We start from the raw sequence: 26,457 nt of genomic DNA, 5'->3' as shown, positions 1-26,457 counted from the left end.
CCCAGCCCAGTGAGGAGTGTGATCCATAACCTGGACTGGTCAGTTAGCATAGAACAAGACCTATGGCCAGCTACCCTGATGGTTCCTATGAGTGTCTTTGGGACTGGAGCTGTGAGTCACTCAGTTCTGGGTCTTCCACAGCAGTGGTTTCCAGACCTGGATGACCTCACAAACACGTAGGGACTCCTTCCCAGATGTAAAGAATCTATAAATGTGGGGTTGGTCCTTGGCATGCATCTATCTACCTATCTATCTATCATCTATCTATCTATCTATCTATCTATCTATCTATCATCTATCTATCTATCATTGTCTTTTTTTTCCCCTGGGCATCTGTATTTTTAATAAGCTTCCTAGTGAATAGGAATGTTTGGATTTGGGTATCATTGCTCCACCATGTTTGTATACAGTAGGTAATTTATGGCTGCTGGTATACTGGAAAAGCTTGGGGTCAGTTTTCCAGATGTGATCATACTACCTGTCTTTGAATTGCCCGTGGGAATAGAGCTGCCAGGACTCCCTTGATGAGTTTTGAGGTGGTCCTGCTACTTTCAGCTAATGATCTAGGTCCTCCTTTTTGGTGACATTCCACTTGCTGATGGGAACAAGGCCTCCCAATTCCAGGAGCTGGCAGAACCCCAGAGGTCTGGGACACTTGAGGAGACAGCCAAGCTTGAAATGGGCTTGCCGGGTTAGTTCCAATCAGGCCAGGATGACTCAGTTTGAATGTCAGGACCTTCTAAAATTAATCTGCAGCCACATCTAAAATCAGCACCTCACACAAAGTCACCAGCTCCCTCCTTGCCCATGGAGGATTTGGGAACCTGGGGGAGCTGGGGCTGGGCCATCTCCATTTTTCAGCCCCTCAGACATTTGTCTGAATTTAAACTTGCTAACAGACAGTTTTCCTTCTGCTTTTTCTCTTCTTTTCTTTTAAAATTCTTTCCCTTCCAATTGCAAGCAAAGGCTATTTTTATGTCCAGGGGTTTCATTTCTCAAAAGGAGGATGACAGGCGGTAGATATTTTAGTACCATGTCCTTAGTTCTTATTAATGGAATTAAGGTACAAATTTCATCCAAAATATTCAGAGCTTTTTTTTAAAGTTATTTTTTCAATTAAAATAGTTGTATATAATCATTGTAAAAAATCAGACAATACAGAAAGTTCTAAAGAAGAAAGTAATAATTATTGGAAATTTGTCATCCAGAGATAAATAATTGCTGTCATGTTGGTGTCAGTCTTCCTAGTGTTTTTAAACAAACCTCAAATTCCACACACTTAAAAAAAATAAAAAGGCATAAGTTGCATAAATGGTAAGCCCAAGAAAGTCTTTGGATTCTTTATCCAAGACAGTCTCCTAGAGGGAAGAAATCAGATATTGAGAGTCTCTACATCAATGTTACTTTTTTTTAAAACAGATTTTTATTTATTTATTTGACAGAGAGATCACAAGTAGGCAGAGAGGCAGGCAGAGAGAGAGAGAGAGAGAGAGAGAGAGGATGAAGCAGGCTCCCCGCTGAGCAGAGAGCCTGATGCAGGACTCTGATCCCAGGACCCTGAGATCATGACCTGAGCAGAAGGCAGAGGTTTACACTGAGCCACCCAGGCGCCCCATCAATGTTACTTTTAAACTGTCTTTAACTTTCATAGTTTGTTGGTTAAATTATAAGTAAGAACTTTCTGGAAGGCAATTTGGTGTTATGTATTGAAAAAACAATCCTGCATAGCACCTGAGGCAGCAAATGAATTGTAGGAATTTATACTAGAGCACAGCTTCCCAAACTTTCGGGTTCTTGGTGCCTTCAGTGTCTCAGAAATTTTTTCACAACATCTCCTAGGCCATGGAAGCACGTAATAGTTCCATTTATTAAGTAATTATGTCCAAACAACTTAAGTATTTATGTCCTAAAAACTTAGAGGTCAACATTATTTCAGATTCTCTCGCACTGGTTCAGTTAAAGCGCCAGCAAAACAGGAATAATCATGATATTTATCTCATAAAATTAAATGAGTTTGACAGCATCCTGGCGTTTGATTAGCACTCCATAAATATTAACAATTGGTATTAGTGGCTGGTCATTTAGAACCATGTTTCCAACATGTAGTTCACAGTAGGAATGAGAGAGGGCGCCCGTGGGTATGTTCTGAGCTCAGGGCTGTCACAGGAGCCTCTCGCCCCCCACCCTTTGCCCCCAGGTGGGCAGACTCCTCACGTTCCCTTGGCTCCTCTTTACCTTCTCATCTTGCTCTTTACATTCTCTCCCACCATCCTGCTTTTCCCACCAAAGAGGAACAGGAAGTGAAACTAATGAAAGACAAAAAGGAAAAGGACCTTTTCTTGTAGGGTAAGAGTGTCTCCTGATTGAGTGGGCTCCCATCCACCCTGATCTTGGGTATGGGCTCTTTGAGGGCAGCCTACAGGACTTCCTGTGTGTTCTGTGTAGAATTCTCTGGAGAGTATGCTTGAGGCTTGACCTAACTCTTGTAAGATCCTGGTCCTGGCATGCCTTACTCATTCTGTAATGGAGGGGTCTGATTGCCTACTTCCTTGCAGTGCCCAGACTGCCCGCTCCCTGAAGTCCGCCAGTCCAGCTGCTCCTTGGTGTTGAGACAGGCCAGGGGATGGTGGCAGAGGAAAGCTCGTGACAGCGGATTCTCCTTAGCTTTGATCTGGCTCAATTTGCAACGCCCCTTGGGCATAAGGCTCAAATAAGCTAATTCCTTTGGAAGAATGCTTGAAGTGGACCTTGGGTTCCCATTTACACCAGGCAGGACTCTTAGGAGATAAAGTGACAAATCTAATCATCACCATCACACAACAGCTGTTAATTGGACACCTACAATGAACCAAGAGCGATACCTTTTATGTACCTTATCCCATTTATTTATTTATTTATTTATTTATTTTTTAAAGATTTTATTTATTTATTTGTCAGAGAGAGAGAGAGATCACAAGTAGGCAGAGAGGCAGGCAGAGGCAGAGGGAGAAGCAGGCTCCCTGCCGAGCAAGGAGCCCGATATGGGACTAGATCCCAGGACGCTGGGATCATGACCTGAGCTGAAGGCAGCCGCTTAACCAACTGAGCCACCCAGGCGTCCTCCTTATCCCATTTATTAATGATAAATACCATGTGCAATATATTTTATTTATCTCATTTTGCAGGTGAGGAAACTGACAACCAAAGAGGTTAAAATTTGTCCCAAGTTCACACAGATGGCAAAGCTAGTATCAGTCACAGTTTGTTTGTCTTGGAGATTAGTATTATGAAATCTGAGAATATTATTTGCAAGATTGATGTATAATCACAAAAAATTGGAAATTGGCCTTAATTTCCAACAATAGCATATTGATTACATAATGTGTAATACAATGGAGTATTGTACAATGAGTAAGATTGGCAGTGTGATATTTATTGACATGGGATGTTTTCACAGTATGTTTTCTTTCTTTCTTTTCTTTTTGTTTATTTGACAGACAGAGATCACAAGTAGGCAGAGGCAGGCAGAGAGAGAGGAGGAATCAGGATCCCTGCTGAGCAGAGAGCCCGATGCAGGGCTCAATCCCAGGACCCTGGGATCATGACCTGAGCCGACGACAGAGGCTTTAACCCACTGAGCCACCCAGGTACCGCTCACAGTATATTTTCAAGGACAAATATATAGTATGATTCTATTTCTGAAAGATAAAACAAGTGTTCTAAGATCTTACAAATATTGTTATGTAAAAAAAAACACGTATGGAAAGAAAGATATTTAAAAGTATAAATGCCAAAATATTAGTCTTAGACCTTTGCAAAGTGGGATTGTGGGTGATTTTTATTCCTTCTTCATTGTTCACTTCTATTTTCTTGTCTTCCAAAGTATCTGTGTATTGCTTATAAAAAGACAGGTGATGAGCCCTGGGTGTTATACACAACTAATGAATCATCAAAAACTAGTGATGTACTATGTGCTGGCTAATTGAACATAATAATAATAATAATAAAAAAAAGACAGAGGAAAAGGGGATACCGGTCTGGAAATAAGGAAATTCTGTGTTCTAATGCCAGCTCTGCCTCTGACTTGTTTTGAGCAAGTCCTTTTCCTTATGAGTTTTGGCATCTTCATTTGTAATATGAGTGATTGCTTAGTAGACAGGAAAACCCATGAGAGTAAAGACCATGTCTATTTTGTCCTAGAAATGTTTGTAATGCAGGCTGTACTAAGTAGTGAATTAATGAACGAATGATAAGAGATTTTAAAATTCGGGGGTATGTGGGTGGGAGAGTTTCAGAGACATGGCATGCAACAATGGTCCTCAAATGTGATCCAGGGGCAGAAGACTTAGAGATTGTGGGATTTTTTGTGCACACCATGAAACAATCATGAGACTGGTCTCTGTTACATTCATTTTGGCAGTTTGGGAAGTTGGTTCAGCTCTGGGCTTAGTATTGAATGGACTTGGGTTCCAGTTCCTATACTGCTCTTTGCCAGCTGTGAAATCTTGAAATTATATATTTTTTCCTGAGCTTGTTTTCTCATCTGTAAAATGAGAGTAATAATTAACACTTAGCTCAGGGTTGTTCTGAGCATTTAAACACTCTGTTTAGAAATTAGTTCAGAACGGTAGACTAAACTCTAGCCACTTTTTCTTATTCCAAAGATTTAGAAACACCAGAAAAAAGAAATTTATATAATCCATAATGTTTTGGCAAACAAGAAAGGGCAATCTCAGTGGAACTGAAATTGTGAGGAATTGATGAAAGCAAAAAAGATGCCAGATGTGGAAGAATGCAAGCAGTGTCTAAAACATGTGCAGGAAAGACCACTATGAAAGGTGGGAGTGGTTTTGATGGTGCTTCAAGCTTGAAGACAGTGGATGGCGGGGAAGGGGGGTGGTAGCTGACAGGGTAATGCGCTCAGATGTTGCAGTAGGAACAGTCAAGCCAACCAGCTACTTACTCCTCCCACCCCATCTTTCCCCCTTAGCCAAGCAGCAGCATCAGAGATATTTGCCTCCATCATACAAATGTGGGCACTTGAACTGGAGAGGCAAAGCAACACCTAGGAAGAACAGATACCAGTTTTTGTTTTTTTTTTTATCAGTTTGTTTCTTACACTCTATCATCTTTCCCGTATGATGACTGGAGACATCACCCATAGACTGGGTAACAAAGAATCTCAAATCCAAGGTGAGTGCACAACCTAGAACCACTGGCCACTGAGAAAAACCACTACAATGACACAGGCACAGGGTACAATAAACAGAAACACTAGCTCCCAAAGAAACAGAACTAGCAGAACGGATAGATTAAACACTTAGAATGAGCAGAAATAGCCTCAGAGAATTATTAGAGAAAGTCTGAGATGTCAGGAATAAAAAGATAATAAAATTATCAAAGGCATCCTCAATAAATGGGCTATGAACAGGTTAGACATAGATGAACAATAGCACATAAGAGATCAAATTGAGGAATTCTTTTACAATATACTGCAAAAAAGGGAGAAAGCATGAAATACAAGTTAGGATATATGAAAAGTAGATCCAGAAGTTTCAATATCCATCAGATAGAGGTTCCAGAAAGAAAAATAGAGACTAGAAGCGAGGAAGACTGAAGTAAGTACAGGAGGAAATTTCTCAAGTTGATGAAAAACAAAAGTCCTCATCCTGAAAGGGTCCACCACATGACAAACAGAACAGAAATCTTAACATGACGAATAGTTATGCTATGGTGAAATTTGGAACATGAAGGATAGAGAAAAGGAAAACAGATTACTCATAAAGGAAAGCTGATAAATGTCAGATTCAACTACAACACTGCACACTGGAATATCTTCAGAGATCCAAGAAAAAAATGATTTGAACCAGCCTAGCTATCTCTCAAGTGTGAGGGCAAAATATATGAACACAATTTCAGGCATCCAAGGATGATTAAATAAATTACCTTCAGTTTTTCCTGCAAGAGGATGTACTCCAACACAATGAAAATAAATCCAAGAGAAAGCTATAGGATTCAAGTAGCAGTGATGAATAAAAAAATTAGTAGGAATAGTAGATGTCTAAATAAGTGTTAACTGAAAAAAAAAACTCCGCCATCTGGAATTGAAATCCCAAAATGTACCATTGTAGGTGGGGAGAGAGGAGGAGGAAAGAAGTATGAGAGGAGAAAGGTCTATGAGGTGTGTAGTGGCTGCTTATGAGAGGCACTATACTTACATGAGCCAAGAAAGGACAAAAAATAATGATCAGATACTGGAGTTAAAATTTAAAAGTAAGCACTTGAACATTAGAAATTAAATCAAGAAAACCCAATCCATTGACAAAAAGGAAAAAAGTGGGGAAAAATAGAAAACATGATGAACACAAATATAAAATAAGATGGCAACAATAGGCCTGCATATATCAGTAATTATAATAAATGTGAGCAGGTTAAATTGACTTATGAAAAAAAAATAGCAGATCAGGAGAAAAAGAAGTCTTCAAAATGTAGCTTCATAGTGTTTCTAAGAGAGATAGCTAAAACGAAATGACAGAGACATTGAAAATGAAGGGGTAGAAGATATGATGAATATAAGCTGACAAAAAAGAAAGAATGTCTAATCATATTAACATCAGAAAAAAATGGAATATAAGGCAAAACGAATGTTACAAGGAATAAAAAAGTTCATACATAATGGTATAACAATTATGAACTTTTATTCACCTAACTACCTAACATTAATATATAGAAAGAAAGCATACTTTAAAAAAATGGAAGCCACAACCAAATGAGGTTTGTTTAATAAATATAATGTGTTAATAAATTCAAGGTTCAGAAGACTATATTTCCTGTAGATGCGGAAGGGTATTTGATAATATCCAACATTGTTAATAGAATAATTTAACGAACTAAGAATAGATGGACTCCCACTTAACATGATAAAATATGTACATATTGCCACCAAAAAGGGGATGCTTAGAAATGTTCTTGCTACAGTCAGGAAGAAGAGAGGCTGCCCCATATCAGTAATATTATTTAATTTTGTTCTGGATTTATCAGCTAACATAATTGAACAGAAGAATAAAATAAGAGCTCTAAAAATGGGGAAAAAGTAATATTATTTTTACTTGTAAACATTGTTGCTTACTGGGGAACTCAAGATAATTTATTGGAAAATTATAACACATGATAGAGAATTCAGTAAGTTTGGTATGTGTAAAATTAATATACAGAACACAAACTACGTATATATAAACAAAAGTTATAATGGAAGAAATGACTTAACTTACAATAGCAATAAAAGAGATGAAATGCTAAGGTAGATGGTATCATAATTGGGTTAAATTGTGGGACAGACACACAGCTGGTGTTGCATGCAGGATTGTTTGGTGTGTGGAAAACATGTATCTGGTGTCAGAAGTGAGGTAGTGTGGTAGTAACAAATTAAGAGTAGAAGAGACACACTGGAGATGTAAGTTTTATTTTAATTCTTTTAGGGTAGAAAACCTTAAAATATTCCATAAAAAGCCCTGGTTGGAGCTAATAAATTCAGCAAAGTTCCAGGGTACAAAGTCAACACACAAAACCGAGTTCCATTTCTATATGCTGATGAATAATCTAAAAAGGAAATTAAGAAAACAATTCCATTTACAATAGCATAAAAAAAAAACTTGTGCCCTGAAAGCTAAAAAATATTGCTGAAAGAAGACACAGATAAATAAATGAACACATAAATTAAAATCCATTGGTCACGGACTGGAAAACTTAATATTATTAAGATATCACTATTACCCAAAGTGATCTACAGATTTAATGCACTTCCTAGCAACATCCTAACTATGATTTTTGCAGAAGTAGAAAAATCCACATCTAAAGTTCATATGGAATGTCAGGGGACCCTGAGTAGCCAAAACAATCCCGAAAAAGAACAAAGTTAGAAGACTCACATACCTTGATTTCGAAACTTACTATAAAACTACTGTAATCAAAACAGTGTGGTACTGACACAAAGACACACATACAGATTAATAGAATAGAATAGAAAGCCTAGAAATAAACCCTTGCGTATATGGTGCCAAGACTTGAATAGGGAAAAGGATAACCATTTAAACAAAGGTATTGGGAAAACTGGATATCCACACGCAAAAGAATGATGCTGGGTCCTTATCTTATACTATACACCAAAATTAACTCAAAATCAATAAAAACCTAAGTGTAAGAGCTAAAATTTAGAAGAAAGCACAGGGAAAAAAGCCTTTTGACAATGATTTGGCAATGATATCTTAATATGACATGAAGAACACAGTCAATGAAAGTGAAAACAGATGAATTGGATTACATCAACTTTGAAAACTTTTGTGAATCAAAGGGCACAATCAACAGCATGAAAAGGTGAAAAGGTGAAGAGGGGAAAATATTTACAAATCATATATCTGATAAAAGGGTTAACATCCAGAATATATATACACATAAAACATCCAGAATATGTATACATTTAACTCTTACAACTTAACAAAAACAAACAACCCGATTTAAAAAACAGGCAAATGGGGGCCCCTGCGTCACTCAGTCAGTTGTGTCCTACCCTTGATTTCAGCTCAGGTTATGAATTGGTGGTCTTGTGATCAAGCCCGGGAGCCTGACTCTGCACCCAGCAGGTAGTCTGCTTGAGATTCTCTCTCTTGCTCTGCCTTAACCTCCTTTCAAATCAATCAATCAATCAATCAATCAATCTTTAAATTCTTTTGGCTATATATCCAGACATGGAAATGCTGGATGAAATATGGTAAGTCTGTTTTTCTAAAGTTTTGGGGAAACCACCCTACCATGGTTTCAGCTGTGGTATTGTCTTACATTCCCACCAACAGTGCACAAGGGCTCCAATTTCACGTCCTGTCCTATCCAGCACTCGTTATTCTGACTGCACAGAGGGACCAGACAGACATGTGAGGGAAGAAACTTCCAAGCAATTCCCGCTTGCAGCCACTGGGGGCTTTTCAGTGAGATCCTAGACATGGTTGGAGCAGAGGAAAACCAATTCCCTAGAACCCTGCAAAACTCCTCACCCAGAATCTGTGGCTTTCTACAATGGTTGTTATTTTATGCCAAGTTTGGAGTATTTTTGTTACGTGACTCTAAGTACCTGGAAGACACTTTTTGTGGGGAGGAGAGGATGAACACATGTAGGGGTTTGTACCCACGTGAACCATCTCCGAAAGACCCACAAAAAACTGGCTACAGTGGCTACTTCCCAGGGAGGGGACCCGGGTGATAAGGGGATGGGAAGGAGAGACACTGCCCTTCCACTTTCGTACCTCTTGTAATACACATTCCTGTGACCCAAAGAGGAAATAAAATAGGAAAGTGCCGGAAAGGAAGAGACAAACTGTTCTCGATGGTGGATAGTACAACCTTCTATCTGGTTCACCAGGAGCGTTATTCTGGCAATAGTTGAAGTGAGTAAGGGGACGTAGCGTGCTGGTCAGGTGATATGAGGTGAATGAGGCGCTTTCTCAGGTCCCAGCGATAATCAGTTTGAAAATGCCACAAAAACATTTTCTTCCGGACTGCCCTCTACAGTTAAGCTCCAGGATAGCCATCTTTACTCTCCTAATGTCCCAGGTTGCATGGCTCTTCTCTAGAGTGCAGGGAGCAGCTGGGAAGAGGCCCGCCCCGCTGATGGGGAGTCAAAGGGTGCAGGCAACAAGGGGACGAAGCTTCTTACCCTGGAAGAGCTGCTGGTTTGGGCAGGACGCAAGCTGGCAGCCCTGAGGAGCCTTCAGCCAGCAGCAAGAGGGCGGGGAGGCCATGCAGGGAGAGAGAGAGGAGGTTAAGTAATCTCTGATGGGACTGCAGCCAGGGTCGCACTGGACTGGCTCTCCGGGGGAAACGGCCCTCCCTCCACGCCTCTGCCTTCCCTGGCTGGAACTCATCAGGAGCCTCTGAGTGCAGGGCAAAGTCCAAGAAATGGAGGCTGTGTTCCAAAAGAAGGGTTAATGCCTAAGCCAGTGCTTCTCAGCCTTTTGTACCCCCAGAACCACTGAGTGGGGAGTTGCTGCAGAATGGAGTTACCAGGGCTTCCCCCCCACCCCCAGGAGCCCTCCTTGAGTAGTCCTGAGGGGGTCTGGTATGCAACAAAGCAGGGAAACCCAGCCCCCAAACTCATGCATAAGCAGGGGTGGGGACCCCCAGGAGGTCCAGCTGCTTGAGTCAGAAACTGGGAAGTGTGTTGGTTGTCTTCTCTTTGACATCTCCTCACTCCTGGGGTCCCATCACCTGCTCTCTTCACCTTCTGACTTACTCATTTTTTCATCACCTCTTCATCTCCACCATTAATGATGGCAACAACCAATTAAAAAAAAAATCCCGGGCGCTTGGGTGGCTCCGTGGGTTAAGCCTCTGCCTTCAGCTCAGGTCATGATCTCAGGGTCCTGGAATTGAGTCCCACATCAGGCTCTCTGCTTGGCAGGGAGCCTGCTTCCTCCTCCTCTTCTCTCTCTCTGCCTGCCTCTCTGCCTACTTGTGATCTCTCTGTCAAATAAATAAATAAAATCTGTAAAAAAAAAAAAAATCCCAACGCCCTTGCCAGTGCCCTACACCAATTCAATACAAATTTCTTGGGGTAGGTCCCCAAGCTCATGGTTTTTTGAAGGTCCCCAGGTGATCCAATGTGCAGCAAAGACAGTCATTACTGAAGAGTAACCCCATTGCCCTTGCCAGTGTTGGGCTCAGAAATGGGCATGTGACCCGATTCTGCTCAATGAGACCTGAGAAGTCTTGGGGATGAGGCTTCTGAAAATCTAGCAGTTCTGAAACATTATTCAGTTGTAAAAAGGAATGAAATACTGAGGCATGCTACAACATGAATGCATGGGATGGTGAGTTATCACTCACTGGTTATGAGGGCTCCTTCCCGGGTGACGAAAATGTTCTGGAACTAGACAGGAGTGGTGATTGCACAACACTGGGAATATACTAAATGCTGTTAATAGTAAGTTTCATTACGTGTGTTTTACTAAAGAAGATGGCGCTTCTCCTTTGTGTCACAGTGAGGAAGAAGCCAAGAGTGAGAGACACAGAGCAGAAAAATGGGGGCAAACCTGGTCACATATGACAGGGTTGGACTGCTGAATTGGCACGCCTTGGGGTCCGTGTTACTTCCAGGCATCTTGTCATAGGTGATGATAAACGCCCTTATGGTTTCAGGCTGTTACGGTCAGCGTTTGGTATAAAACGTTTTAGATTTTCCTCCTCCAGTCCTTGGAACTGGATGATGTCAGGTGGCCTCTGAGCCTGCCTGCCTGAGACCACCCACCTCTGCACAGAATGTCCACCAGCTCCCCAAGGCCACTCCATCTCTTCCAGCTCTCCTGGGCAGCAACACTGGGCACCAGACCTTGGTTCTGCAGGAGCTCTGAGAGAATAGCATGCTTTGGCCGTTGATTGGAGGGGCAAGTCCTCCCTAAACTGCCTCCTGTCTTTCTAGATGGAGAGCAGCTTCAGTCAGATTCCCCATGAAGAGATTATTAGTGTGTCAGTGACTTCGAAGACTGAAGGGAAAATTGTCACGAGCCTCATGACCAACTTGCACTCTAAATTAGACCTCTTGGGTGACCTGGCACTTGGGAGACTCAGGCTTGAGGCTCTCCGACACCATCAACACTATCATGGATATCGGACCAGGAGTGTTTCCAGGTTCATCCTTGGAGTTAATCATGCCCCCCAACCCCCACAGGAGAGCTTTCCTCTCAGCCCTCTGCCTCCCACACCCCTCCATACTGCCAGAGTAATGCCCAACCCTGCAAGGCACCTCTCTGCCCATCTCCCCACCCCATTCCTTCTCTCTCCCATCACCTGGAGTTCCTGTTGCATAACCAAGACGTGCCTGTATCACAAACCTTTGTGTAAACTTCCAACTTTTTCCTCTCATAATGGATGGGAAAGGTCTCTAGACCATATGATTCACTTGGTCACCCTTTCGCTTGTCCCGTTCCATCTTGGGGGTGGGGAGATGGGGCCAGCAGACTCTCAGCTTCTTTCATGGTCATTTTCAGGCCTTTGCTTCCTCATTTATTCCTCATACCTCTCCTTCTTCATTCCAGCTTCTCTACATCTTTCCCCATTCCACAAACCTGAGCCCTCTCTAGTCACTGAAGCTCTGCTTCTCCCCTTTCAACACTTGCCAGCGTTGGGGCCAATGGGGCATCTGCTCCATGGCATGTCTAACAAGCCTCACCATTCACCTGGTATTATGGCCAAGTTATACTGGGCATGGGTAGCGGCCAGACCTTGCCCACTCACCTCACAGCCTTCTCACAACAGAACCATGTTGAGGCACCATTTTCAGGCCTGCACAGTGAGGATGATCATGTGAATGCCTGTCCTTCCTCTAGGTGAGGGCTTCTCCAGGGCCTGCCTGCTTTGGGATTTGACAGAGTGATGCTCTGAGAGTAGGGCTGAATCATCTCATGGTACTAGGGACTCAGTGTTTGGGCTTCAGGGGAAAGGGGATAAGTAGCCAGCCTGACTTGTTAGGATAGATACCCTGGAGTTGGTAGTTGGCTAACAGTATGCTGGGTCGTTGCCCATAGATACTTCTTGGACAGGCAGCTGAGATCCTCTGAGCCCTTCCCATCCATCCATCCATCCATAAAACAGTGCAACTTAGTGCAGGCTTCCAAACTCTCTTGTGTACAGGACCATGTGGGTACCATGACTGAGTGGAACAGACCAGGTGGAGGATGGTTGCTAACTTTTGACACTTGCCTTTGGTGCTGGATGTGCAACAGGGAGCAGGGAGGACTAGGGGAAAAGTAGGGAGAAGAGTCTGATATAAAGGGATCAGCTCAGTCAATTATTGCCAAGAGGAAATATGGGCCCAATGGGACCTGATATCCTGATTTTTCTAGAAAATCCAGAAGTGTGAGCTTTTATGTAAACTCTCCCAATGTTAAATGTTAATGACTAATCAAATTAAAAACTTTGGGCAGACTCCAGTTATGCAAGTCAAGCAAAACACGTACGGGTTGGAATCAGCCCTGGCACCCCCTCTGGCATGAGATCCAAAACACAGGCTTTGGAAACAGATCGAGCACCTGTTCTAGCACTGGCTAGCTGAGAGATTCAGGGCAAGTCATTCACTCACTTTGAACCTCAGTTTCCTCATCTGTAAAATGGGCTGAGACCTACAGGGTTGATGTGAGGACTGAAGTGGACAACGCATGAAAACCTCTGCACAGTGCATACTTAGAACACATGCTCACATGGTGACTGTTGTTACTGTTTTTTTTGTGTGTGTGTGTTTGTTTTCTGTTTTTTTAAGTAGCGAGTATCTGCTCTGGGCCTGGCACAGAGGCAGGCATGGGCAGTGAGGACCCTCACAGGCTTGGTGGTGCTGACTTCAGTGGGCCTGGTGCCCAGCAAGCTCCAAGGACGTGGGCAAGGATGACGGGCCTCCCAGTCGGTACCTAGACTTCCCCTTCTCTCCTTCCACCTTCCCTTGGCATCCGCCCCTAGTCTTTTTTGGTTCCTTCTGCTGAAAATGAAAAGGGGAAAAGGAATTTTTAAAAAGCAGAACAAAGGTTTTGGTTTTATTTCTTGTTTGCTTTTTAAGCGTATTTAAAATCCCGGTTTCCAGAAAAGTCAGCAAAGATCATGGGGTAAGTGCAGGGAAGAGAAGAGCTTGTCTTTATGGGGGTCAGAGCCTAGGGTACTGGGAACCTCTATGCTCAGAGGTCTTTCCTCTTCCAAGTGTCTGCTCAGTGAGTGTTGTGGGGCAAGAGGTGCCGCAACAAGCAGGCAGGGGCTGCTTCGTAGCATCCACTTCGTAGCACAGGGACAGGAAGGCCCTTGGTTTCCTTCTGTGTCCATGTCAAACATCTTCCTGGTTGCTTGAGTTGACTTCAGTTAGTTTCTGTTATTTGAATCCCAGACGAGTGGTTTTGGTTCCAGGGAGCAGTGATCTGCCCACATTCTTATGACTGAGGAGGGGTTCACTGTGGGTCCCCCGCAGCTCTGCTCTGGGGCTGGGCACCCCAGAGCTCTGCTTGTTTCCTGTGATGGCACTATAGCTTCTGCCTCTCCTGTGACTGCTGTAGGTCCAGCTCCAAATCCCTCTAACTGGGACCAGTGGTCAGAGTTGGGGCCTGGGCATGCCTGGGTCCTTGGACTGTTCCTGTTCCCCTCTCCTCCTTCCCTTCTCTTCCCCTCTCCTTTCTTCCCTTCTCTCCACCTCCCTACTCCTCCCTCCTCCTCTCAGCACCCTTCTATCCCTTCTACCCCCCATTGAAAGAACTTCTCTAGGTTCCCAGTTCAAAGAAAAAGACACCTGGGGGGTGGAGGTCTGAGAAATTTTCTGGTTAATTTGGCTCCTGTCTTTGGTTGCTGGCCTGTTCATGGACTGATTGCCCTATATGGGTCAGGTGTCAGTTCTAAATACTGGGTGATCTTGAGCAAATTCCTTCACCTCTCTGAGCTTCCATTTATCCAATCTGCCAAATGGGACAATGATATTTATTTTACAGAATTATGTGAAGAACGCAAATATAATCCAGGTGCTGGGAACTCCTTGAGACCAGGGACAATATCTTTTTATGTCTGAATCCTTAGATTCAGGTTCATGGAAGTGCTCAATACCTGGCTGTTGAATTAACTTTTTCTAGGTGGTATATGTATGTATCAGTTAAGAATACTTTCTGGGTAGTGTGTAAACCTGGCGATTCACAGACCTGTACCCCTGGGGATAAAAATACATTATATGTTTATAAAAAAAAAAATTGGAAGGGGAGGCGAACCATAAGAGACTATGGACTCTGAAAAACAACCTGAGGGTTTTGAAGGGTCAGGGGTGGGAGGTTGGGGGAACAGGTGGTGGGTAATAGGGAGGGCACGTATTGCATGGAGCACTGGGTGTTGTGCAAAAACAATGAATACTGTTATGCTGAAAAAATAAATAAATTAAAGAAAAAAAAAGAATACTTTCTGGGGTTGAGGGAAGGGTGAAATAGGAGAAGTGAATTAAAAGACACAAACTTCCCGTTATAACATAAATTAGATTTGGGAATACAAAGCACAGCACAGGGGAGGTAGTTGATAATATGTAACAACTTCATACGGCGACAGATGGCAGCGGGATTTATCACGGTAATCACTTCACAATGTATATAGAATGTTGAATCACTATGTTGCACACCTGAAACTAGTATAATATTGAATTCAATACAATTCAAAACTAAAAAGTAAATAGATAAAAATGAAACATAAAAAGATATTCTGATTAAAATGGTAATATTTAAATGTATTTATCAATTGTGATTCAAATGAGTATCACTGTAACTTGTGCTTTCTGCATAAAATATTCAAATAAACACACACACACACACACACACACACACACACACACGAATACTTTTTGCTACAAGAAATGGAAAATGCTCTCTGTAGAGGCCCAGTCACATAAAAAGATTCTCCAAATCATGCAACTGCTTGCATTGGTTCTGTAACTCATGGCATCAGTATAAGCTTATGTGCGAATCTCTTGCTTGTTGTCTTGCGATAACAAAATAACTGCTGGTGCTCCAGACATTTCATTGTGTTCGAGGCAGCGTGAAGGAGGAAGAGCTGCAATTTCCTTTTATTTTTAAAAAAGAGTTTATTTATTTATTTAACAGACAGAGATCACAAGTAGGCAGAGAGGCAGGCAGAGAGAGAGGAAGGGAAGCAGGCTCCCTGCTGAGCAGAGATGCCAATTAGATTGGGGCTGGATCCCAGGACCCTGGGACCATGACCTGAGCCGAAGGCAGAGACTTTAACCCAGTGAGCCATCCAGGTGCCCTGCAATTTCCTTTTAATCAAGAAAAGCAGAAAACTTTCCCAATCCCAGAGAATTTTCACTTAAATCTCATTTCCCAGAGCTAATGTCAAATGTCCACTTGGTTTCAGGGGAGGCTGGAAAGTATTTAATTTTCCCAAGCACTTTAAGAGAGGTGGCAAGAGACAGGGGAGAAATCCTACTGGTTTAGACAACTGCAGTCTACCCAGTTTGTGGTGCTCCTGCCCTCCGCTTTCTTTTATTATTTTTTTCTTTTTTCTTAAAGATTTTATTTATTTATTTGACACAGAGAGAGATCACAAGTAGGCAGAGAGGCAGGCAGAGATAGAGGGGGAAGCAGGCTCCCCGCTGAGCAGAAAGCCCTGATGCGGGGCTCGATCCCAGGACCCTGGGATCATGACCTGAGCTGAAGGCAGAGGCTTTAACCCACTGAGCCACCCAGGCACCCCTGCCCTCCGCTTTCTGATGGAATTGTGGGATAGAGGCATTTTGTGAGCTTATCAGGTTAATGCTTAGAGTACATAAAAGAGAAAGTCAAGTGTGAGATGCGGGATGGGTCCAGAGGTTTGTCTCACTAGAAGGTGTGGCCATCATTTAGTCCATCCTTCTCTCTCGACTTTGACTTCCAGGTTCCTTAAAGAGCCTACCTGGACAAGATGGTGTCTGAGACCCCTGCAGCTTACTATGGTCTAGCTTCATGAGATCACTGTATGAGTCCAGAGAGGAAGGAAGACTAGGCTGGAAGGCAAAGAGTTAAAAACAATACTATGTATGATTATGTGCACATAGGTACAGATGCATTTGTAGACAACCGGAACAGAAATGCTTGTTTGAAGCATCCCCTACGCTTGGTCAACTGAGGCAGGAGTGAGAAAGCTGTGGATTTATAACTGTGACAGTATCAACCCGGCAGGCAGTCTTGGGCCTCAGAGAGGGCTCCAGCCACGCCCATCTAGCCTGGCGGGGAAGAGAGGGCAGCACGGGGCCCTCATCATAAAAGAATGAGTCAGGGTGTCTTGGACTCCTTACTCCTCCTTCTTCCTTCCAGGGAGGCACTACTTTATTATTGGCTCCAAGAGCAATCTCTTTCTTTTTTTTCTTTTTATTTGTTTATTTACAGCATAACAGTGTTCATTGTTTTGGCATCACATCCAGTGCTCCATGCAGTACGTGCCCTCCCTATTACCCACCACCTGGTTCCTCAACCTCCCCCCCCCCCCTCGCCCCTTCAAAACCCTCTGGTTGTTTTTCAGAGTCCATAGTCTCTCATGGTTCATCTCCCCTTCCAGTTTCCCTCAACTCCCTCTTCTCTCCATCTCCTCATGTCCTCCATGTTATTTGTTATGCTCCACAAATAAGTGAGACCATATGATACTTGACTCTCTCTGCTTGACTTATTTCACTCAGCATAATCTCTTCCAGTCCCGTCCTTGTTGCTACAAAAGTTGGGTATTCATCATTTCTGATGGAGGCATAATACTCCATCGTGTATATGGACCACATCTTCCTTATCCATTCGTCCGTTGAAGGGCATCTTGGTTCTTTCCACAGTTTGGCGACCGTGGCCATTGCTGCAATAAACATTGGGGTACAGATGGCCCTTCTTTTCACTACATCTGTATCTTTGGGGTAAATACCCAGCAGTGCAATTGCAGGGTCATAGGGAAGCTCTATTTTTAATTTCTTCAGAAATCTCCACACTGTTCTCCAAAGTGGCTGCACTAACTTGCATTCCCACCAACAGTGTAAGAGGGTTCCCCTTTCTCCACATCCTCTCCAACACGCGTTGTTTCCTGTCTTGCTAATTTTGGCCATTCTAACTGGTGTCAGGTGGTATCTCAATGTTGTTTTAATTTGAATCTCCCTGATGGCTAGTGATGATGAACATTTTTTCATGTGTCTGATAGCCATTTGTATGTCTTCATTGGAGAAGTGTCTGTTCATATCTTCTGCCCATTTTTTGATATGATTATCTGTTTTGTGTGTGTTGAGTTTGAGAAGTCCTTTATAGATCCTGGATATCAACCTTTTGTCTGTACTGTCATTTGCAAATATCTTCTGTTGCCTTTTTGTTTTGTTGACTGTTTCCTTTGCTGTGCAGAAGCTTTTGATCTTGATGAAGTCCCAAAAGTTCATTTTCGCTTTTGTTTCCTTGGCCTTTGGAGACATATCTTGAAAGAAGTTGCTGTGGCTGATATCGAAGAGGTTACTGCCTATGTTCTCTTCTAGGATTTTGATGGATTCCTGTCTCACGTTGAGGTCTTTTATCCATTTCGAGTTTATCTTTGTGTATGGTGTAAGAGAATGGTCGAGTTTCATTCTTCTACATATCGCTGTCCAGTTTTCCCAGCACCATTTATTGAAGAGACTGTCTTTTTTCCATTGAATATTTTTTCCTGTTTTGTCAAAGATTATTTGACCATAGAGTTGAGGGTCCATATCTGGGCTCTTCACTCTGTTCCACTGGTCTATGTGTCTGTTTTTATGCCAGTACCACGCTGTCTTGGTGATCACAGCTTTGTCGTAAAGCTTGAAATCGGGTAACGTGATGCCGCCAGTTTTGTTTTTGTTTTTCAACATTTCCTTAGCAATTCGGGTTCTCTTCTGATTCCATACAAATTTTAGGATTATTTGCTCCAGCTCTTTGAAAAATACTGTGGAATTTTGATCGGAATGGCATTAAAAGTATAGATTGCTCTAGGCAGTATAGACATTTTAACAATGTTTATTCTTCCAATCCAAGAGCATGGAACAGTCTTCCATCTTTTTGTGTCTTCTTCAATTTCTTTCATGAGTGTTCTGTAGTTCCTCAAGTATAGGTCCTTTACCTCTTTGGTTAGGTTTATTCCCAGGTATCTTATGGTTCTTGGTGCTATAGTAAATGGGATTGATTCTCTAATTTCCCTTTCTGTATTTTCATTGTTAGTATATAAGAAAGCCACGGATTTCTGTACATTGACTTTGTATCCTGCCACGTTACTGAATTGCTGTATGAGTTCTAGTAGTTTGGGGGTGGAGTCTTTGGGGTTTTCCATATAAAGAATCATGTCATCTGGGAAGAGAGAGAGTTTGACTTCTTCCTTGCCAATTTGGATACCTTTGATTTCTCTTTGTTGTCTGATTGCTGTTGCTAGAACTTCTAATACTATGCTGAACAAGAGTGGTGAGAGTGGGCATCCTTGTCGTGTTCCTGATCTCAACGGGAAGGCTGCAAGCTTTTTCCCACTGAGGATGATATTTGCTGTGGGTCTTTCATAGATAGATTTTATGAAGTTCAGGAATGTTCCCTCCATCCCTATACTTTGAAGCGTTTTCATCAGGAACGGATGCTGGATTTTGTCAAATGCTTTTTCTGCATCAATTGAGAGGACCATGTGGTTCTTCTCTCTTCTCTTATTGATTTGTTCTATCACATTGATTGATTGAGCAATCTCTTTCTTGAGTTTGTCTGTGCTTTCCACCTTTTCTAAAAGCCAGGTCTGGGCTTATAGCAACGTTTGACATCTCTTAAAGGAAGAAATTCTCCCTTACCTCAAGTGCGGGCTTAAATTACATTTTTAAAATAGCCTTGTTTCCTAATTATTATTTTTTAGTTTGTGAGAATGCTCTAGGCTAATTATAAAGAAATCATTCACTGTAGAAAAATATAAAAAAAATATAAAAATATAAAAAGAAGAGCCTATAACAGGTTTTGTTGTGAGATCTTTACTTGAAACTATGACCTAAATGGTTTTGATTATAATATTTCTTACATATATAAAATATAACATTAAGCATAAACTCCTTATGCTTATGGCTCTTATACTGCTATAAAACCAAAGCAAATTTAGAAACCATATATAAAGAGGGCACCTGGGTGGGTCAGTCAGTTCGGCATCTGCCTTCAGCTCAGGTCATGATCTCAGGGTCCTGGGATTGAGCCCCGCATCGGACTCCCCTGCTCAGTGGGGAGCCTGCTACTCCCATGCCCCTTCTCTGCCCCTTCTTCTGTTCAAACTTGTTCTCTCTGTCTCTCATAAATAATTAAAGAGAAATCTTAAAAAAAAGAAACCATACATAAACAAAATGACAAAGCCAGTAAGATTCAAAATAATATTAATTTAACATGAAGGATGTTCAGATTTTACTGAAAATGAATAACTTACAATATGGCTGGGAGACATAAAATGCTTTACTTTTGTTTTTTGTTTTGTTTTATTCTTTGTTCAACATGCCTACACTTCAGAAGAATTGAAAAAAAAATCTTAAACTTTTTACTTAAGAGTTTTAGTTCTCCAGGTAATATTAGTAATGTAATTTTGGACTTATTTGATGCATGGTGTAGGAGAAAGTGAATAAGTAAATGTGCTAATTAAAACCAAGATCTTCAGCCTAAGGGGAAAAAAGATATAAATATAAAATCAAAGAAGTTGATGAGGATATGTAATATTTGCAATATTAAATTTGAATTTGAAATATTAGTAAGAAAGCATGATTTTCTTAAATGTGAATTTTCTAGCTCCATCCACAAAGAGGCCCAAAAAGCAATCATATCTCGATGGGCAATGGGCAAACTGACCATCCAGATTTTGTTTTTTACTGCCATTTTCCACTGCAACAAATTAGAACTTTTGGAGAATTGACTCATCGTAGGAAAGGAGAGAGAAAATATAAGGTAAACTTTCAATACTTATACAAGAATAGTGAATTTTATGTGTTAGCTTAGTCGAGGTTATGGTGTCCAGCTGTTTGATCAAACACTAATCTAGCTGCTGTTGTGAAGGTGTTCTGTGGATGTGGTTAACATCTAGAATCTTTGAGTAGGGGAGTTCACCCTTGATAATGTGAGTGAGCCTCATCTCATCAGTTGAAAGCCTTATGAGCAAAAATGGAGGTTTCCTGGAGCAGAAGAGATTCTGCCTGACTATAACATAAAAATCCTGCCTGATCCCTTCTCGGCCTTTTGGCTAAGATCAAGTGTAAAAATCCTGCCTGAGTTTCCAGCCTCCTGGCCTATCCCACAGATTTCAAGTTTGTTTGTTCAATTGTGTGAATTATATTATGATTATGTAACAAATGTATAACACTTAAATATTTGTATACATTTATATACAAATATATAATTACATATTAAATTAATATACAGTAATATGTAGTAACACATTAAATACATTTCTATATTTAAGTAATATATAAATAGTTATAATAATATTATAAATTATTGGTTTGGTTTCTCTCTGAACCCTGACTGATATCCCTTTAAAGACTAGTAAGAAGACGGGCACCTGTATGGCTCAGTCCTTTAAGCATTTGCTTTCATTCACGTCATGATCCCAGGGTCCTGGGATTGAGCTCCCACATCGTATTGAGCTCTCTGCTCATCAGGGAGTCTATTGCTCCCTCCCTCTCTCCCCCTCACCCCTGCTCATGCCCTCTATCTCTCTTTCTCTCTCTCTCAAATAAATAAGTAAGATCTTAAAAAAAAAAAAGACTAATAGGGGCATAGCAAAAGAAAAAGGGGCCAGCCAAATGGGACAATTTGAGTATCAAATTTGGGACAATTCGAGTATCAAATAAAAGGACTGAAGTGACTGAAAACACTCAATAAGTAAAAACCCATGAGTCCATAGTAATGTTCAAAAAGAAAGAGAGGGGCATCTGGGCGGCTCAGTTGGTTAAATGTGTGCCTTCAGCTCAGGTCATGATCCTGGAGTTCTGGGATCAAGCCCTATGACAGGCTCCCTGCTCAGAGAGAAGTCTTCTTTTCCCTCTGACCCTCTCCCATCTTATGCTCTCACTCTCTCTCTAAAATAAATAAACAAGGGCACCTGGGTGGCTCAGTGGATTAAAGCCTCTGCCTTGGCTCTGGTCATGATCCCAGGGTCCTGGGATGGAGCCCCATGTCTGGCTCTGCTCAGCAGGGAGCCTGCTTCCCTTTCTCTCTCTGCCTGCTCTGCCTACTTGTGATTATCTGTCAAATAAATGAATAAAATCTTAAATAAAATAAAAGAAAATATCCCCCCCGAAAAAAACCCTTAAAAAAAAGAAAAAAAAAAGAGAGAGAAAAAGAGGAAGAGGAAAAAACTCCACTTCACTTACTACCCTAGATGGTTATTGTACCAATTCCTAACCTGGAAATAAAGAGAAAGAATTAAGCATTCAAACTATCTTTTTAGCAGAAAGTGTAGAAGGAATGTTAGAATGAAAAATTATTTTGCAACCCCCAGTGAAATAACTGACTTAGCTCGTCAATAGATGTTGAAACCATTCAGTTGAAAGTGTGTTAGGATCAGGATACTTACATGACATTTCTCAGTTTATCTGCTGATTGCAAAGCAAAAGCAGAGCTCCACAATGGAAAGAGTAGGCTGTCACCACCTTAGCCAAGTGACTAAATGAAGTATCACTAATAATGGCATGAGCCTATATCATGTACTTCCTGTGTGATATGGTGTGAGGTACACAGCCTCAGGGGTCAAGTGAGCCTGCTGATGAGTGGTTAGACTGAACTTCCAGTTGCTAGTAAGTTCAAGGGAACAAGTCAAACAAACCTCGAGGAAACATAGTTCAGAATATGGGACAGTCTATAGGACAACTGACCTGGTTTCTTCAAACAGGTAATATCATACCCTCAACCCCCAAAGGAGGATGGTTTGAGATGGACTAAAATGTCCCAGGAATAAATGCAATATGTGAAACTTAACTGACTCCTGTTTCAAAAAAAAAAAAAAAGGAAGAAAAGAAAAAGAAACCCAATAAGAGTAAAATTAAATGGGTAAAACTGGTATAATTAAATTAAATTTAATATGGATTAGATATAAGATGCTATAGACATATTATTGTTAAAATTCTTAGGCATGATAATGGTCATTAATTCATGAGATGCACACAGAAGCCTCTATAAGTGAAATGTCATGATACTCTCAGCTACACTTCAAACAGGTCATATATATATTACATATTTATTTAAATTATATGTAATATATACATTGTGTATACATTATATATAATATAGAAATTATGTATACTATATGTGAGTTATATATATTATATATGTTATATGAATATCATGTATATGTAATGTTTTACTACATATATAATGTGTCCAAGTGTTCACAGCTGTTGCATTGAGGAGATGGGTATGTGAGTGTTGTGTTATTTTTTTCAAAAGAAATTCTAGTATTTATTGATAAATGTAAGACTGATGCTAATGAAACACCTTTTTTAAAAATTGAAGTATAGTTAAGATACCTTGTATTAGTTTCAGGTGTACAACATAGTGATTTGGAACTGTATACATTATGCAGTGCTCACTGCAATAAGGGTAGTCACCATAACTGTATGATATAACTGTATATCTGTATACAGGATATATAACTGTATGATAACCATACAAGTTATCACAATATCATTGACTATATTCTCTATGCTGTATTTTTTATCCCTGTGATTTACTTATTTTATAACTGGAAGTTTGTACTACTTACCCTTTGCCTATTTTGCCCATTCCTCTGTTCCTTCCCTCTGGCAACCACCAGGTGTTCTCTGTATTTATGACACTGTGTGTGTATTTGATTTATTGTAAGTGAAATCATATGATGTCTGGCTTTCTCTGTCTGACTTATTTCACTTAGCCTAATAACTTCAGGGTCCAGCCATGTTGTCTTGAATGGTAAGATTCCATATTAGTTATATTCCCTTGTGTATATACCACATCTTTATCCATTCATCTATCATGGACACTTGGGTTCCTTCCATATCTTGGCTTTTAAGAATACTGCTGCAATAAACATAGGAGTCCATCTTTTCAAATTAGTGTTTTCATTTCCTTTGGGTAAGTACTTAGCAGTGGAATCAACTATTTTTAGTTTTTTGAGGAACCTTCATACTGTTTTCCACAGCTGTACCAATTTACATTTCCACCAACACTACACAGGGGTTCCTTCTCCACATCCTCACCAACACTTGTTATTTCTTGTCTTTTTGATACTAGCCATTCTGACAGGTATGAGGTTATATCCTAATGTGGGATATAATGATTTGTATTTCTCTGATGGTGAGTGATGTTGCACATTTTTGCATGTGTCTATTGGCTATCTGGATGTCTTCCTTGGAAAAATGTCCATTCAGGTCCTTTCCTAATTTAAATAGGATTACTTGTGGATTTGTTTTATTATTTATTTATTTATTTATTTATTTATTTATTTGGTTTGAGTTGTAGGATTTCTTTATATATTTTGCATATTAACCCCTTATTGGCTATATCATTTGCAAATATTTTTCCCTTTCAGTAGGCTGCCCTTTCATTCTGTTAATGGTTTCTTTTTTCTGTGCAAAAGCTTTTTAAAAAAATATTTTATTTCTTTATCTGTCAGAGAGAGAGAGAGCACAAGCAGGGGAAGCAACAGACCAAGGCAGGGGGAGAAGCAGGCTCGCTGCTGAGCAGGGAGTCTGATGCGGGACTGGATCCCAGGACCCTGGGATCGTGACCTGAGCCGAAGGCAAGCAGTTAAAGGACTGAACCACCCAGGCGTCCCAGTGTGCAAAAGCTTTTTAGTTTAATGTAATTCCAACAGCTTATTTTTGTTTTGGTTTCCCTTGCCTGAAGTAAGTGAGGAGACAGATCTGGAAAAAAGTTGCCGAGGCGGTTGTCTAAGAGATTATCGCCTATGTTTTCTTTTATGAGTTATATGGTTTCAGACCTCACATTTAGGTCTTTAATCCAATTTTAGTTTACTTTTGTGTGTAGTGTAAGGAAATGGTCCAGTTTCTTTTTTTTACATGTAGCTGACCAGTTTTCCTAGCACCATTCTTTGAAGAGACTTTCTTTTCCCCCCACTGTATATTCTGGCCTCCATATAAGCGAGGATTTATTTTCAGGCTCTCTATATTGTTCTGTTGATCTATGTGTCTGTTTTGGGGCCCGTGCCATAATTACTGGCACTACTATAGTTTTGTACGATAGCTTCATACTACAGCTTGAAATCTGGAATGGTTGTATTAGTCTTTCTATATTTCTTTATGCTTGAAATTTTCCATTAGGGAAAGTTGGGGAAAAAAAAAAACCCTGTAAAAGCAAAAAAATCAAAATAACAACAAAAATCGAACATAATAAAGGACCTTGCCTTATGAAAAAGAAGCCATGCTCTCCAGCGTGGCCAGCTGGATGCAAGCTCTTGCTGCTGTTCTAATTCTCATGTGCAGCATGCCCGTAGAAAGTAGTTCTGGGGGAAGACCCAGTTCCCACTTTCTCCCTTCCGACTATTGTCAAACTTTTCATGGGGCAGTATGACAGTGTTTGGCCTTCTCTCAACTTAATGTCAACATTGACATGTTAAATCTTCTGACTTTTTTTTCTTCTATTGATCATTAGACACAGTAATTTACGTGGTGCCAGCATATTCTAAACGGAAACTGATTCCAGAGATTCTAGCCCGGTGTGGCTGAAGCACTCAGCTAGAGATGCTCATGCAGGCAATCCTGGCGCCAACACTGCTGTTAGTCGGCCTGGCTCCCTTTTATCAGCACATTGATGACAGCACAGTAGCTTTTTAAAAGACAAATTATTTATTCATTCATTTATTTAGTAAAGGCAGAGGGAGAGGGAGAGAGAGAGAGAATCTCTAGCAGACTCCATAGTGAGCATGGAGCCTGAGGTGGGGCTTCAATTCATGACCCTGAGATCATTACCTGAGCTGAAATCAAGAGTTGGATGCTTAACTGACTGAGCACTCATGTGCCCCTAACACAGTGTTAACCCCTTCCCCCCCACCCCAAAGATCTTATTTGTTTATTTGACAGAGAGAGAGAGAGAGAGAGAGAGAGAATACAAGTAGGGGAAGCAAGAGAGGGAGAAACAGGCTCCCGCTGAGTAGAGAGTCTAACATGGGACTTGATCCCAGGACCCTGGGATCATGACCTGAGCTGAAGGCAGATGCTTAACCAACTGAGCCACCCAGGTGCCCCACAGTGCCAGCTTTAATGCTCATGTTCCCAAACTCTCTTGTTGCAGTGTGACATGTGACCCAGTTCTAGCCAATGGATGAAGCAAGTCATTCATGGGGTGAGGATCCTGAAGAATCTCTGTACCAGGGACACGCTTGGAGGGCACGAGGCTTCAGTCTTTTACTCTTTGCTCCTCCATTTCTCCCTGGCTAAAATTGAAGGTGCAGTAGCCATATTGTTGCTGTGAGCATAAACATCCCATAAACTAACTAGAGTATCTTAGTCAGCAGATGGAAGAAAAGAAAAGAAAAGAAGATGGAAGGAATCCTATGTCCTTGATAACATCTTTGAAGAGTTGCATCGGCCCTAGACTGCTTTTCTCCAGACTTCTTTCTACATAGAAAATATACGCTCATGTGTTTAAGCTGGTGTTTACTGGTTTAACTTGCAAATAAATATATCTCTGTATGACTCATTCTGAATATGCTAATGTTAGATGTCTAGGTTACCATATATGACATGAATGTAGATGCAAAAATTCTTAACAAAATATTAGCAAATAGAATTTAGCAATATATAAAAGAAAATATACACCATGACAAAGTGGGATTTATTCCAGGGATGCAAGTTTGGCTCAATATGTAAAAAAATCAGTCAATGTAATCTATTACAGTAACAGTGTAAAGAAGAAAAATTATATAATTTCCATTGATGCAGAAAAATCATTTGAAAAATTCAATACT

At 41.0% G+C, this 26,457-nt stretch overlaps 1 long non-coding RNA gene and 1 pseudogene across 1 annotated transcript; both read left to right on the top strand.

Moving 5' to 3' along the window:
- Positions 1 to 13,547: 13,547 nt before the first annotated feature.
- On the top strand, positions 13,548 to 26,114 carry LOC123950282. The gene is made up of 3 exons (XR_006820216.1): positions 13,548 to 13,619; positions 20,289 to 20,444; positions 25,782 to 26,114. It is a non-coding gene; the product is annotated as an uncharacterized LOC123950282 (long non-coding RNA).
- LOC123951314 lies at positions 20,717 to 20,881 on the top strand (annotated as a pseudogene).
- Positions 26,115 to 26,457: the final 343 nt, after the last annotated feature.

This window comes from Meles meles, chromosome 9 (assembly GCF_922984935.1).
Source record: "Meles meles chromosome 9, mMelMel3.1 paternal haplotype, whole genome shotgun sequence".
Classification (NCBI taxonomy): Eukaryota; Metazoa; Chordata; class Mammalia; order Carnivora; family Mustelidae; genus Meles; species Meles meles.
The sequence above is the reverse complement of the archived record's forward strand: the minus strand, read 5'-3'. Positions and strand labels throughout refer to the sequence as shown.